We start from the raw sequence: 16,493 nt of genomic DNA, 5'->3' as shown, positions 1-16,493 counted from the left end.
GTAGATACAAAAAAGCCCGCAGTAAGGCGAAAAGGGTGATTGAATACACTGGTCGTTATACTCGTCCACTAGTAAAGTCCTTCGAAGGTTTGCTTCGATGGGGGGAAGTCCGTAGCTGTCGAAAAACACTGCAGACCCGTCGTAGTTTTTCATGTAAAGCACCCAGTGCTGCCCGCGATTTCTTCGCTCTTCGGTATTGATGATTAAATAGCCGGGCTTGCGTAAAACGAAGGCTTCGTCGGAAGCGCAAATGCCTCTCAGCATGGAGGAAGCGAGGGGGTTCAGGGACACGAGTTCCAAGATGTCGCTCTCGTACATTTGTTCTATGGGAAGGTGACCGTGCGGTCCTTGTCGACGCACATGAGCTTGGGACACCCGGAAATCAAGAGGACGGTGACCGCGTGTGGAAGGGCTTTAGCGAAACGTAATTGCAGGCGAACGTTTCCTTTTCGCCACTCGTTCAAATGCGAAGGAGAAGAACACTTGTCCACGTCCAAGTTGAAGTAGAGAAGGAACCCGTTCGTTTTAAATCGGTCGTAGCTATACTTGAAATGTTTCTCTCCCAGTTCTTGCAAGAAGTTAAAGTATGGAATTTTGACGAGGTCGTTCTTAAAGTCGTACTCGGCTCGCACTTGCTGACCGTCCACGGAGAGCATCGAATGAGACAGGTCGTAATGGCGGAATTTGTAGGGGTTCGACTGGATGGCTCCGAGAAAGTCGGACGTGGCGAGCAGGACGACGCATAATTTGGAAGACACCCTTTCGGGATAAACGTTTTCAAAGTGAGCGTCCAAGCTCCCGGCACTCAAACTCCGCACTTTGGTTTCCAATCCGCGTAAGACGTAGATAGCAGGTGTGCTCTGAAGGCGCCGCTCGTATTCCAAAAAGAGGGAAGGTGCCAGCGTCACCTTTTTCAAGTGTAACGTCATCTCTTTGATGTCCACCTCGTAATTTAACGTCTTCTTGTCGTTGGGCGCCGACATGAGTTTAAATTCGTCGTTGTTTAACAGGAAAATAATGCGAATTTCGACGGCAGGTAGCATCAGTCGCGGCTGTTGGAACAGGTCGGTATTGATCTGACCGACCAGGTTAAAGTATTTTCCACCCTTCGTCGCTTCGTAACGTTGTTTCGGACCGCGAGACGAGACGTCGTAATCGTTCTTTAAATGTTCGTCGTCCTCGACATAGAGTCCAGCCGCGTGCACTGTTTCTTGAGCCATAGGCGCGGAATGTAGCACGACGTCCAAAATACTCCTGTAGGCGTACAACTCGTTGGAACTGACGAGCTTGTTGTTCGCATAAACGGTGACCGTCTTAAACATGCCGCTCAACAGATGGTTTATTGGGAAAACGACATCTTTCTCGTCCATTTCTTCCCCGTCGTCGCGAACAATGCGCGCGGTCAAAGACACAAAGCTACCGTAGAGATCCAAGTGCGCCCTTTGTAAATTTTGAATACAAAACTTTATCACGGAATTATTTACTCCGTTGACCGGATAAAAAAGTTGGTACGAAGTATCTTCCACTCCGTATTGAACAGAAGGGCGGTCGAATATCATCACGTCACTCGTAAGACAATGCGGTGACCGTTGAGTCTGTATTTTTCCTTTCGTTGACGTCATGACGGGAGCGAAGTGGATATGTGACCCTCTCGCTCAAAAAGAACCAAAGATGTCTGCAGGTGCTTCGACAGGTGTGGCTTTTTGTTGTCTTTTGCGGCGTATCCTCCCATTGTTCTTCCCCGAGCCCTGCATGGAATCCAACACGTCTCTCCCCGTCGCAATTGCTGTTTTTTTTACTGCGCGCGATATTCCTTCGCCGTCGGCCAAATTTCGCGCCAAGCGCTTCAACGTTTTCTTGGCGATAGGTTTTATTTGTTGCCAGATGGGTACAATAAATTTGGATATGTTGCTCAACACACCGCCACCGCGTTGAAAAAGGGGACCCGTATACACGGGGATTATTTTTGAAGAATTACGGTACATATTTGAAATGCAACGTTAGATTGGTTCTACCTTTAGATCGCAACGGTAAACGTCTTCCCGTTTCGTCTGCGAGAACGATCGTCACTGAGGGAATTTCGAATTGAGACAGGTTAAAATACTGGATGTTATCTAACGTGTAGGTAACGACGTGCTTGTCTTTCTCGTAATAAAAGGGTAGTATTTTTAATATCGGTTTTTTTCCGCTCCCCACGTAGGTGGGTTCTACGATATCCGTGTAGACGATTATGTTGTGAAATGGAGGTTCCAGGAGTACCTCGACTGAGCTCGTGGCATCCTCCTCCTCCCATGTGAACAGGGTACGCGATTCGAAACCCAAAAGCACGGCCAGGTACTCGGAAAGTCTTAGGGTGGAGGTTCCCTCGGAAAGCCGAATTTTACATTTCTGTTCGGCTCGACCGAAGCTGAAGTGCACGCGTTCACCAACGCGTTGGTTAATCGCATCCAGAAGTGCTTGGGGAGTAGCATAATAGCCGGGAGGTAGATGTACTTGCAATGATCGAGGAATTTTCGTCTTGATCACGAAAGAAAATTGACGCGTTACAGGGAGCGAGGTGCGCAGAGTTCCTTCTTGCCCCTCGACGGGTGTGAACTGTAGCAGCTTTAAAAAAGGTTCTGGAATGTTGAACTCTTTCGGTGTTTTCAGAGAGTAGACGTTATCCGCGAATTCTAGCGTTGCTTCCATCTTGTGCGTCTGGAAATACTTGTTGAGTGTGTTACGAAGGGACGTGGTTTGCGAATTCAAAGTGACGTCGCCGAAAGCGACGGGTGCGGCGTGCTCCAATAAGATGGAGGTGGCTTCGCGCTCGCTCATTTTAAGAGGCTTCACCGCACGACCTGATTCGCGTGATGCCAGTAACGAGTCGAGCGCCTGTGCGAGCCGAGGGTCCAATTCCACGGCTTTCACGTCTTCGGGTAATACAAAGTCGTATCGCGATTTATTGTAAACGAAAGAAACGTTAAATTCCGAAAGGGCTTTTCCCAAATCCCTCTCGAGATCCGAGGTGACGCGAAAAGTTCTCCCGGCTTCGACCGTGTCCTCGAAAGAAACCTCGATTTTTGCATCTTGCTTTTCATATCCGATATTGAAAAAATCGTTACTTATGCTGAGATCCATCAGGCCGACTTTATAGCGATCCGAGAGTTGAAGGGGAGTATCGAAAGCTACCGTGAAGGCATTGAGTTTATTCGAAGGAAACTTATCCATGCTGGCGTTCGAGAGGAGGTGGACGTAGATGTCTGACGTCATTTCCCAATCTTGACCACGTCGCTGCTCGGAACCCAACTGTCGTGTTCTTTATCGTAACCGAACCAGCGAACCAAGGAGAAGCTCTGACCGTTCAGTTGCTTCTTTCTCAGCACTTTCGTTACTGGCCAAGGCTGATTGGCGTCGCGGGTTACGACGAGTACCTCCTCCGGGTAGAAAGATCCGTCCACTTCCTTACCCCGGTAATCTTCCAGGTGTACGACGGGAGGAGAGGTGTCTCTCAGGCGGGAGACGGTGAAGATCTGAGGCGACCAACTCCCTTCCGAGCTCTTATGAAAACCTTTTCTGTGTAGTAGGACCCTCACTTTATCCCCCAGTTTGAGCTTCTTTTTCACGGAGGGTACGACGGGCTTCCCATTTATCTTATTGAACAGCTCCAATTCGTTTTCGGGTGTGACTTCGGACGGGCTGATGCCCAAAGTCCTGTGTTTGGTGTTGTTGTAGTCGCGCACGATCTTGGGAAGCGCGGAAACGAAGTGGTATTTTCCCGTTACTCTAAAATAACGGAATATTCTGTCGCGTAAAGTGCGTATCACGCGTTCTGCCTGCGATGCTTTGATTACTGGAGAGAAGGTAGAATACATGTGTACCTTCTTTCGTGAGAGATACTCCTTGACGGTCTTGTTGTAGAATTCCCCGCCTCTGTCGCAAAAGATGCGTGTAGGTACGTTACCTCCCCGAAAAAGTCTTATCATGGCCCTTTTCATTTCGGCGGGGCGCTTCGTCTTTAGCGGGAGGGTGCGCAGAAAGCGGGAGAGGGAATCAATCGCCACGAGAATGTAGCGGTAGCCACCGTTGAATCTCTTGTATTTTGAAAAGTCGGCGAGATCCATTTGCCACACGTCGTTGATCTTGAGCGCGATGATGCGTCTCCTATTAAATTTTCTTCTCACCGGATGGTGAAGGGTGTAGGCGTCCAGCTTTCTGAGAATGGCAAGAGCCTTCTTTTTGCTCAAGTGATGCGCTTTTCTATAGCGGTCCACGCCCCCCAAACCACCCTCTGGTTTCTCATATCCCTCCATAAGTCGTCCACGCAATTGAGGCTTGCTGCTGCTGCTGCTGCTGCTGAGACTCGCGAGGTTTGGGAAGGGAAATCAGGCGCAATAGTTTCGAGACTTTGGGGAACCAGGAAGGTTTCTTCCCCGTCTTACGTTGTAACAAATAATTAACGAGTTCGTAAACGGAGGAGTGCCTGATGGGCTTGCCCGACACGGAGACACAACCCTCGCTATCCCAGGAAATAACTTTTTTTAATTCCGAGACGACTCTTTCCGCTTCCTCTTCGTCAACCTCTGGAGAGAGGAGCGAATAGTCAAAGTCATTTGTAGCGTCGGACGTCTTGTTTTTATTGTCGTAGGGATCGAATCCGTACTGCTTGAGTATGCGGTACAGTGCCTGCAGTATGAGTTTCACTTTGACGTCGTCACTCTCCTTAGAAGAAAGAATATTTCCGATAGAACTGGTCACTTCAATTCTCTTGGCCATTGTCGAAAAGGTTCAACACGGCGGAAAGCAGGAGAGGAACCACCGACGAAAGAACGCCCTGCCCTCGCTGCTGAGACAGATAGTGCTTCAAACGTTGCGGAGTCTTGTGAATCTTTTTGTATGCGAGCCGGCGTAAGAAGCGTTTGTGCTTCTTCAAACGCGCGAACGTATCTGGAGCCAACGACACTTTTCCGTTCAATACATTGAGACAAATTTCGGAGAGGTGTTTCATGTCGGAGGAGGAAGAACGTCTCAAGACGTGACGACGGCGCGGAGGGGGTAAAGTGGAAAGTACTTTGAGTAAAGTGAGATGAGGACGGAGATTCATTTCGGAGCGTAGATACATTGACGTTCTCCCGGAAAAATATTGCTACGCAACCTGTGGTCCTCGTGCGTATAGTTGTGAAGATCCACGAGTAAATAAGCGTGGGGTGACGACATCGCTTGTTTATATGCGTCCAGAAAATACTCTAATCTTTTTCTACCGAATAGCTGTTGGCCGAAATTTCCATCTGGTGCACGCTGCGCACGGTGCGCCACAGGACGACGTAACTGGCGTTGTAGGATATAGTTCTAAAATGGCTACTGTTGAAAAAGATGTTTTGTACGAGTAAGAAGATGCGCGTTGGCGTGGTGAGAACCCCGAATGAAAAGATCGGTCACCTCCTTCAAGGAATTGGCGTCGGTCATATGATCGTCGACGATGATGAGCGTGGCGCGCGACGTATCCCATTCGCGAGGTAGCTCCTTGGTAAATTTTACGGAGTCCCCAAATTCGTCCTGCATGCTCGGTGACGCATATTTCTGCACGTAGAATATTTGCGAGGGAGGCTTGTCCACGACGTTGTTCAGGTTCCTCAACACGTTCGTTACGAATGTGGATTTACCGCACATGGAGGGGCCGCTTAAAATACAACGAAAAGGATGGCGGAAACGAAAAGGTTCGGGGTTAGACATCACGTGTGTGCACACGTTGCGCGAAGAAAAAGAAGAGACTGAGACTCGTAGAGAAATACATCCCTTTTATTTACACGTCGTCGTCGTCGTCCTCGAGGTCCGAACTGCGTTCCCAATACAGATTATCCAGACTAAAGGTGGACCTTTTTTCTCGTCAGTCTGTCCGCCGCTAAGATGCGGTCGAGCGTCTTCATCTTGTCCTGACACATTTCTTGACGTGCTTGCAACCATTCCAGGCGGTGGACTTGAAAAGCTTCCTCCACGATGCCGCGAATAAATTCGCGAAGTTCTTCGTTTTTTGTCTTTTCCTGGCGACGGCGAGAAACGCAGGAGAATAAACCACACATGGTATTTTCCAAGTATTGGTCTGAATGATAACGCGCGGATAGCGCGCTCTCCCTTTATACGGCGCTTCCAAATAAAAAACGTAAAGAAATGGGCGTCAGAACGAAAGCGAATCCTCCACCACCACCACCACCGTGCTCGAAGCGCATGCGCGAGACGTGAAGGGCGACGAGACCAAAACCGAAACGTCCGACGGCAGACGTGGTGGCGCTGCGAGCGCGCGAGACGTGAAGGGCGACGAGACCAAAACCGAAACGTCCGACGGCAGACGTGGTGGCGCTGCGAGCGCGCGCGCGCGCGTGTGACGTATGCTCCGCGGAGACGGCGCGAGATTCAGTTTTCTGTTTGCCTCTCGTCGGGTGCGGACGTCTGGCGCGTCGCTCGTATCGTGACCGTTGATGTGCTGGTGAACTCTTTAGTCATGTAAAGAAGATGGAGGGCGGTGTGTGTGCACACAGATATGCTTGGATGTCGGTGAGTTGTCGTTTTAATACTTCTTCTGTTGTCGCGTTTACCTACCCCCTAACTGCGATTACTTGTCAGCGTGTATTGGAGTAGTGTATGTTTGTCGATTTACCTTGTTGCGATTAGCAGAAAGTCTTCCCCTTGTTGTTATTATTCTTGTCCGTGCATGCCCAAACATGTTCGCAATTCCCTTGTACGCCATTCTGTCAATGACCCTTGTTGCTATACTCGTCGGTGCATGCCCGCACATATTCGCGATGGTGAAAATTTTGTGTGTGTGTGTGTGCCTGTTTTCGCGCGTGTTTTCCCCTCGTTAGCACTTTTTTTGTTTTGTTTCTTTCTGCATTCCACGGAAGTCCCCATGATGACAGCGGTGCTGCCACCTGACGTGATGCTTTCCGACCTGCCTGGTGTGACGCTTTGCAAATGGCGGCGCCCATGGGCTGATGCTGTTACCGAACCTGGACTGACACATTAATGAATTGAATGTGTATAGTAATGACTTGAATTATTAAATGAGTTTAGAAAGTGCATTTATGCGTATGTGCGCTTCTTTTCGTGTGTCTCATTATAGAATAACACGACTTAACGATAATTTGATATTTTCCTCCTCTCTCTCTCGTTGGAATGAATAGTAATTGAATTTATTAATTGAAAATTATATTCTACGCTCTATTATCGCATTCTTATGCGTGTATGAGCGATTTTAAGTGAAAAATCGAAAAAAAATTTTAAAAAATTGGGTGGGCGTGCAAATTGCAAAATTGGGGGTAACAGGGGGGGTGAGAGAGGAGGGAGGTGTCAAATTGCTCGCTAAGTCGTATTATTCTTTTACTACTTATCACCAGTGGAAGCATTTATTAGGATTTAAAACGTAATGGTAATCTGCAATGGGGTGATCTTACCATGACGTTTAACACTGACGGTAGCCCCGTATTTAAATCATCCAAATCCTCCATTTGGCCACTGCAATTCATAATCAACAAAGTACCGGTGTTAGAACGCTTCTCAAACACCTGTCTTGCTGGATTGTGGTTTGGCAGCAAGCATCCTAACATGTCACTTTTCCTCAGCAAGTTTGTGGATCACGTAGAGCGCATGCCACCAGTTATTTGGACACATAACTCTACAACAATATCTTCAAAGGTCTATGGCATTTGCTGTAGCGTGGATGCCCCCGCACGTGCGGCAGTACAAAACCAGGTCATGTTCAGTGGATTCTTCAGCTGCCCTTGGTGCATGGTGCGTGGTGAGCATATTGATGATATATACTTCATCTTCAAGAGTAATTGTATTCGCTATGGAAATGGTACATGTATACACAAATTTGTTTCTGCTTTATGACTGCAGGAGCAGTGAGATTTCCGAGTGGAGAACCGGGTGAGGAGAGGACACAAGACAGGGTCATCCGAGACATGGAGCTCGCAGTGGAGTGTGAGACGTAGGTCAACGGCTCCAAGGGGCCCTCTCCACTAATTAACTTAACAAATTACGATGTTGTCTGGGGTCAAGCTTCTGAATATATGCATTCAGTGCTGCTGGGTGTCGCCAAGCAAGTTACTGATCATGTTCTTGATACTTCAAACTCTAAGGAACGCTTCTACATAGGCAAGTATGGCTCAGATTGTATCTGTATCATGTCTTTAGTGTAGCAGCACACAGGGAAGGCTAGAATATTTTTCGTTACTCCTGAAGAAAGATCGTATGTGTCATGTTGCTTTTTTACTACTACTATGCCTCAAGTCCAGCCTCCAGGCATGACAAGTTTAAATCACACATTTAGTGGCATTAACATGATTTTTAGCAACCTTCTCTCGCACATGTGAAATCCTACTTTGCTGCCCTCTTAACTTACCCTCAGGAAGGAAAACAAGCTTGCAATAGAATAACGTAAAATAACTTGGCACTAGTGCATTTGTACTGTAGAAGTCTTCGAACTGAAAATTTTGATATTTGATGTCTTCGAGCTAAAAATTTTGATATTGTTTTTTCCTTTTCGTAACAAGCAGCCCAAGTACAACAGAGATTCTGAACAGGCGCCTGAAGGCACTTAAGCCTCCACATTGTAAAACCAGGTTACCTCGTGCCATCTCTGAACGGTGCCACTGGAAAGCCAGTGAGTGGAGGAACTGGCTTCTCTACTACAGTCTTCCTTGTCTAGAGGGCCTGCCACCTCAACCTAACTGGAACCACTGGTGCCTACTTGTACGGGCTATATGGATGCTGAACACGACGACAGTCTCACAAAGAGCACTCACTCATTCAGGTATTCAGCAGCACGGTATCGACATCAGGCTAAATCAAATCACACACCTCCGAAATGTAACACATTAAGCTACTGTTCCTGCAAGCACTTAGATCCACAGATGTAGCTTATCTTTTCATTGCTGTATCAGAAGTAGAACACATAGATTACTATTATGTATAACACTGGGTCCTGTGTAGAACTAGCGTAACAGCTGATCATGCAAATATTCATCCCCAATTTAAGTACTGTGAGTACAGCTAACTGATAGCATTACTGTAAAACAGTTTTCTTTGTTGTCATGCCACTGCATTGGTAGATGGGCCATCCTAGCCGAATCAGCCAGTGGTGAAGATCAGTCTCCTCACATTACTAAAAAAAAATAAATTGGGTGCATTTAATCAGGGAAGGAGTATGTAGGACATAAGCTTCTTTTTTTTTTCAGGTTTTTTTCTGACATCCTAGATGACATCACGTCATAGACTGGAGCTGTACATGATGAAAACATCATCTCAGAAGTGTTGTTTTTATAAATGATCGATATTCTCGATTGCTTTGTTAAACAATGAATGCTGATTAGCTTCTAATTTTTATGTGAAATTAATCTAGTACATACAGTAGCTTATGTGCTTCTTGGAGCTGCTGCATGAACACGAACTTGTCAAAAATTAAATGTACACTTTGCCCGAAAGGAGTTCTGACCTTGGACTCTTATGATGTAACGGTATGGGTCCCCATTCCATATGGTCTTGGGTATGTTAGATGCCCCCTTCTTCACGAGGCAAAAACGCAAAAATATTGGGAGGTGCTGACTGTTGAACAGCACTTGATTTTATCAAGCTCAAGGCACCTCCAATGTTAAAGAAAGACAAAATCATGCAAAAAACGCTGATATTCTACATACACCTCCTAGGGAATGCACATAATTTCTTTCCTCATAACCTCCTCAAAATTTCCTAAATTCTTCTAAATATAAGAGGGCTGAGCTACACTCCTGGCTGGTTTCATTTCGGACGGGCAGAGCTCTGTTTTCGACACATCTGCATAGCGAAGTTTAGGGATTTATTGCCTCGAATATATTTTTTCTCAGGGTGTTCAACAAGGACGATGGCATTGAATGATGACTGGCTCAAGTTCTATCATACTTCCCAGAACACAAATTAATTACATTAATTATGATGATGATGGTGATTAGAGTTTCGGTAGTGCATCGACAACATAATGAAATTGACGTTGATTGACAAGTTAACTAACAGGTGTTTCTTAATTATTCGTCCAGTAGTTGCATGCATTGTCTTACAGAATAACTGCAACCTACGCCATTGACCACGTAACCAACCTGCAAGAATGGCAGTACTGCTCTCACAGCTGTTTTATAAAATTCTGTGACTGATAAAAGGGAATGTCCTGTACAACAGCGGACTTATTTTTTGGATGCTGATCATTTGGACTTCCACGAGGAACCATGACCTTTGCCATAGGAATAACATAATTTGAAATTCCACTGCTGATGTGTTTCATAGACACTAAGCCTCCGTATATGTTGGAAGGAAATCGAAGATGTTGACTGTACAAACCTGCTTGATTTTGCGTGGAATCACTCATTAATTGATTGTGGTTTGCTTATTTCTTGTGTTCTAGAGTCCCTCCTGAAGCAGTTTGTTGAACGAACTCTAAAGCTGTACGGCTCAAAGATGATGACTTTCAATATGCATCAACTCCTGCACCTTTCAAACTCTGTGGGCAAGCTTGGACCATTGTGGGCACACTCGGCTTTTGTGTTCGAGTCCGGAAATGGACGGCTTGTAAGTTGCATTAATTCTGCCAAGGGTTCTCCCCAACAAGTGCTGGAGCGTGTGGCAGTGTCGCAGGAAGTTGAGCTGCTGCCTTGTGACCTACATCTTCCAGAAGCAGCAGAAGCTGTGTGTCAGCAGATGCTGGGTTATCCGCACATTCAAAAGGCAAACGCTATTCAGGGTGCTAGCCTCCTTGGTCGTGGGAGACGTGTTCAGAGTTTTTCGGTTGAAGAGGAGGGAGCTCTTGAAAGTGCAGGCTACCCTGCTCCTGTGCACGCTTCAGAGTATGTGCGATTCATTTATAATCGTAAGGTGTACACAAGTGAAAAGTACCGCCGTGCAAAAAGGACCAGTAGCACAGTGATTCAAAGGCATCAAGGTGACTTCTACATCATCTGTCGTGCACTTGAGGTGACCTCAGATGCCTCAAAAGCATGTATCCTCCTTTGCAAGGAGGTGATTCCCACAGAAGAGGAAACTCATTACCCCAATCACATCGTGGAGTGCTTCATTTCATCTAGTGGTGTGTTAACAGAGTTCCCCATCACAGAAGTGCACTCAGTTTGTATGCTCCTTGGTTTCAAAAATGAAAACAGGATATATGTGTGTACTCTGGCAAATGACATTACCGTGACTGAGGGTGTGTAGTGAAAATATCATAATTGACTGTGAAGCAATGAACCACGAGTGATTTAATTACTGCAGTCACCAAAGGACAACTCGTAACAGTAACCCCTGCTTCTGAACAGAAGTGTAATTAAGATAAATATTTAAAGAGAACCGCGATCAAGAGTCCCTTAAATTGAATTTAATACTGAAGTGTGCTTCACAAAGGCAGTTATTATTACTGAAAGATTTATCACGTCACCAAGTAGCGTTTGCGAAAAAGAATGGAGCGTAAACTTCAAGTTTTAGCAATGCTTGATCTCGGTTCTAAGTTAACCAGCATTTCTGAAACCGGGCAATATATAAGAAATATATTTTACTAAAGAAGCTTCTCCTTTACTAAAATAAATTATTTAAATGTTTCAATGTTAAATTTATTCACTTTTCACCCATTTTTCCCAATTTGTGCAATAAAAGAAGTACTTAAAGAGATTGAAACATTTATTTAACTTAAAAACAAGCTTTCGGACAGAGTCCTTCCTTCGTCAGGTGCGATACATTGAACTGGAAGAGATGGAATTGGTAGAGATATTTATACTAGTGTACATCGGAGAAAGGGGACAGAGAAGGTGGTGAGGAGGACATACAAATTCTTATTAGAGAGGACTGAGGGCACGAAAAAGAAAATACAAAAGAAGGCAATGTATAATAATACTATAATTCATTTGTGTTGAAATATGGCAGTCGTCTAAAATGCCAGACAGTGGTGGGATTTGAATTGCACATCTCTCAATTGCTCTATACTTTAGGCATTGAGGCTTACGTTGTGCACTTTGTGTGTGTGCCATTTTTGTGCCTGCTCCAGTACTCCGGTTAGGCTTCTTTTTTACAGATATGCATTTGCATAACTTTGACCACTTCATTCCAGTAACCACATAGCCCGTGACTATAAATCTGCTTTTCTCACCACACCCATATTTCAGAGTCTATACGTTTTTTAACATTCCATGTTCATATGTTTTTGTTTCCCTAATATTGATACCAGTTGCACAGAGTTCAATCCATAGAGATGCTTTGCTTAATTTAAAAAAAATATTCTGGTTTGTGCCCCTGGTTTGCTTTTATATTATATATATATATATATATATATTACTTTGCATTTTCCCAAATTCTTGCTTGCATGGTTAAGTTTGCTGAGACAGTAGCTAAAATTGACTCTCATGGATTCCATAGGTGACAATGTACTTTAACAGAAGGGGATGTTGGTATCTCTACACGTCACTGATATTTTGTCAGCACCTTCTAACACTGGTATGAAGTATACTAGCTGGCAGTGCTGGTACAATATAACATCGGTTTCTGATATGAGTTGTGTTTCTGACAAGTCTTCAAACCGGGATGCAGGCGCTGCTGATATGGTATTGGCAACACTGGTACAGCATACATCAGTTTCTAGTATGGCTGGTGTTTCTGATAACTAGTCAAACCTGGATGCATGCACTGCTGTTATATGTTCATGTCAGTGTGTCTGTTCTCCTGGTGTGACCCATACCAGAAACTTGTAACGTCACATACCTGAGATATTAGAAACTGGTATCTAGTCATCAGTTCTGGTGTAGATGGTTATCAGCAAAGCCAGAAACTGGTATAATCATACCAGTTCTGGTTTGATTTAAAACCAGAACTTTTCAGCAGGGCGAAAGGCTTACGCAGAATTTTCTTGACCATACCCCAGGTCCCTGGTTCCTCAAGTTTCTTGTCATACAGTCAAATGAAGGCGGAAAATCACTGACAAAAATCTCTCGTTTTGCCGTGGCAAAGGAGCTGGAAAAAGTCATAGGTAAATCATATAAGGCAAAAAAACTGAACACTGGGGACATCCAGGTTGAAGTTCAGAACCAACGGCAAAGCACTGCATTGCAAACATTGAAAAACATTGGGGATATTACTGTAACTGTTACCACACATCGTACATTGAACACGACAAAGGGCGTGATCTCAGAGGACGAGCTGAGATCCAAGAGGGTTTGAGTGAGCAAGGCGTAATATCCGCAAAACGAATCATGATCAGAAGAAACGGCAAGGAAATTGCCACCAAATACCGTTGTGCTAACTGCCAAGGTAACCATCCAGTATACTCAAGATCATGCCCGCGCTGGAAAGATGAAAAATAAGTAATCAGAATCAAAACAGAGCAGAATATTTCCTATAAAGCGGCTAGAACGCAACACGAATTTCAAAAGAAAGGCAGTTTCTCCGAAGTGGTGCGCAGGGGAGTGGCACCACAGAGGAAATCCGTGGAGACTCAAACCTGCTCGCAGGTTATTGAGCCTTCACACCACACTCCCCAACAGGAAGCTGGGGACACCCAGGTGTCTCTAGCTGCGACGGAGGTCAGCCGTCCAACTGGCCAAAAAGAAGCAGCCACGGCTCCTTCTAAAGCCGATGGTCTGCAGTCCATTTGGGACGGAGGCGTGACAGCCCCCACCCAAAAAAGCACTCAAAGCATGGAGGTTGATGACGACGACAGAATGTCGCAAAAGTCATCATCAAGCCTCCCTGAAATGCATCCAAGAGAAAAACGAGAAAAAGGCAGAGGAAGATGAGTAAAGACAAGCGAACCACAGAAGCCACCCCTGCGAAGGGTCCAACCTCCTAAATGAAACAAGTGCTACTCAGTCGGCATAACCAAGTGCTGCGCTTCGTTTTGTTTCTTCTTGGAATTGCCGCCATTATGAACCACTTCCTCCAGTGGAATTGCCGTTGTTTGTTTTCAAATCTAGATGATGTAAATGATCTTTTTGATACCTATAATGCAGCATGCTTTTGTCTCCAGGAAACGTACTTGAATACAACCTCGCCGACTCCTTTATGTAGACGCAACATATTCCGAAATGATCGAAATAACACGAATCGTTCATCTGGAGGTGTGGCGATTGTCACACGAGCGTCTGTTCCATCCAGGGCAGTTAACCTCAATACACAGTTGGAAGCTGTAGCAGTACAGGTGTGCCTGGACAGAGTAGTCACTGTCTGCTCCGTTTATCTGCCGCCAACGGCATCCACCACCCAAAACGACATAGAAGGTCTATGCAGCCAACTTCAAACTCCTTTCATTCTTTTAGGCGATTTTAACGCGCACAACCCATTCTGGCGTAGTACAAGGACCGACTGTCGGGGAAAGATGATAAAAAAAAGTCTTGCTATCATCTTCCGTCTGTCTTTTGCATACAGGATCTCCTACGTATGTACATTCCGCTACACAATAGTTCTCGGCATTAGATCTTTCTCTATGTAGTCCATCTCTTTTTGGAGATTTAGAATGGTCAGTAAAAGAGAATCCTTTAGGAAGTGACCACTTTCCAGTGGTATTGAAGTACCTGCCTCAAGTAGATATCTTGACAACGTGTCCCCCCAGGTGGAAACTTGAACAAGCCGACTGGAACACTTTTTCTGAAAAATGCGACCTGTCTTTAATCCCTGTTGATAGGATGACAACTGACGAAGCAAACCACGTCATAACTAATGTCATCCTTGACGCAGCAACACAATGTATTCCCGAAACTTGTGGCCGCTTGCCTAAGCGACCAAAACCCTGGTGGAACAAGGAGTGTGAAGAAACACGAAAAGCCCAAAATCGGGTGTGGGGTAGATTTCGGAGACACCCCACCAGTGAAAACCTTGTTCTCTTCAAAAAGGGAAGAGCCAAAGCCAGGTGGACCCGAAAGCAAGCCAAGCGGTCCTCTTGGCACAGTTTTGTATCATCCCTGTCTTCCAATTCTTCTTCTAAACTTATTTGGGATCGCCTTCATAAGATCAGAGGTGTACACATGAGCCGTGCTACTCCTCTTTTAGTAGTTAAAAGTCAGCTACGGCGATTTCCCGATGTGTTGAAACGGTTGTGATATTCAGAACGAGCACATCCAACTGCCCCCGAAACGCACCTTCGTTTCTCAATTTTGTCTTCCTATTACGAAAATTAATTCATCAAAGAAACCAAAACAAGCCATGGGCCCAGCCATTTTTGTGACGTAGATGGGATAAACCTGCTCCATCTACGTAGATAGAGAATCGTGCGTGTGATTGGATGAAAGCTGAGGCTTTCTCTGACTTCCCTGGCGTCTTCTCCCGTGTGCGAGGAAATCCAGTTATGGCCGCCGGCTACGATGAGCGTTTCGTCCGAGGTAATCCCGAGAACTATTGAACGATGGAAACAACAACCACGAACTCACCTCAACATCATTTTCGGCGTGAAATTGTGATTATGTGCTCGAGAACTTCGCAGTTCAACCGTTCAGCTGCCATTCACGTCCACCCGTTTGCTGCTTTTACTACAAGTGCAGGAATGGGAGCGATTGAGCAACAACGTGAGACTTGGTGATTGTTTGAGCATATACCTGCAGAGGACTGGTCTTCAAAGAAAGAAGGCCGTATTTCTGCCCATGCACATCGTGCGATTGCCAGGCTTGTTACACGAGTTTCATATATTGTGCAGCATCATAGCGCGACTGCAATGAATGACGTTGGAATGTATGGTGACCACTCGAAGTGCATTCGTTGAACCATTCGTCGGTTATATGAAGGTGCTCATTAGAGTTGCCCCGCACAAAAAGTGTTTGATGTAGTTTTGTAGTGTGTTGTTTATCTCGTAGAGCGCATCGCGGCATGTAGGTCGAGAGACCTTATACGTATTTTTTGCATGTTTACTTGAGTGTGCGCATTGTTCTATACCACACAGGCCATATTTCATTCATAATAGTTTCGCAAATAAACACGTACGGGTCGATCCCATATTGCTTTTGAGTTAGGCATAGTGTCTTCAGATCAGGGTATGTGTATCCTGTTAGCTGGGCCCAACAGATGTTATTAAGGGTAGTGCAACGTTTCCCACTTCTTGAACCATGCTAACATTGCCAGAATAAGGAACATTACACTGTGCTGTGTATTCCACACTGAGTTGTCGCGCGACGTAAACCCCCAATTATTATATTGGGTACTCCACATGTTCAACCAGTCAGCATTTCCCATATCCTATTTTTTTTAAACATGTGCTTAAAATTGCACAACTGCCACTCAAGTAACTTTGCCACCAAATTAGTCAGTGACAAAAGATATATGTACTTTATCACAAATTTAATAACCTTGGTGGAAATGGTTGGTGGTGTCCTCTGCCTTGTATGGTGCACTTCATAGCAAAATACACAATAGTCCAAATGTTTTCCTTGTCCACAGATGCCCTGTTAAAGCTGAAAGACTCTTACCAAAATGGGGAAGCGGGCTTGCTTGTCCAGAGAAACAAATATGAAACTGCAGTGCTCAACTTA

At 45.3% G+C, this 16,493-nt stretch overlaps 2 long non-coding RNA genes across 2 annotated transcripts; both read left to right on the top strand.

The window, feature by feature from the left end:
- The first annotated feature begins 6,348 nt into the window (after positions 1-6,348).
- LOC135386934 (uncharacterized) lies at positions 6,349-7,055 on the top strand. Its single transcript, XR_010420723.1, has 2 exons — positions 6,349-6,531; positions 6,879-7,055. It is a non-coding gene; the product is annotated as an uncharacterized LOC135386934 (long non-coding RNA).
- A 530-nt stretch (positions 7,056-7,585) lies between these two features.
- Positions 7,586-11,611, top strand: LOC135386933 (uncharacterized). The gene is made up of 4 exons (XR_010420722.1): positions 7,586-7,771; positions 7,873-8,130; positions 8,532-8,788; positions 10,409-11,611. It is a non-coding gene; the product is annotated as an uncharacterized LOC135386933 (long non-coding RNA).
- Positions 11,612-16,493: the final 4,882 nt, after the last annotated feature.

This window comes from Ornithodoros turicata, chromosome 3 (genome assembly GCF_037126465.1).
Source record: "Ornithodoros turicata isolate Travis chromosome 3, ASM3712646v1, whole genome shotgun sequence".
Classification (NCBI taxonomy): domain Eukaryota; kingdom Metazoa; phylum Arthropoda; class Arachnida; order Ixodida; family Argasidae; genus Ornithodoros; species Ornithodoros turicata.
Note: the sequence above shows the minus strand (reverse complement) of the source record. Positions and strands in the feature narration are given on the sequence as shown.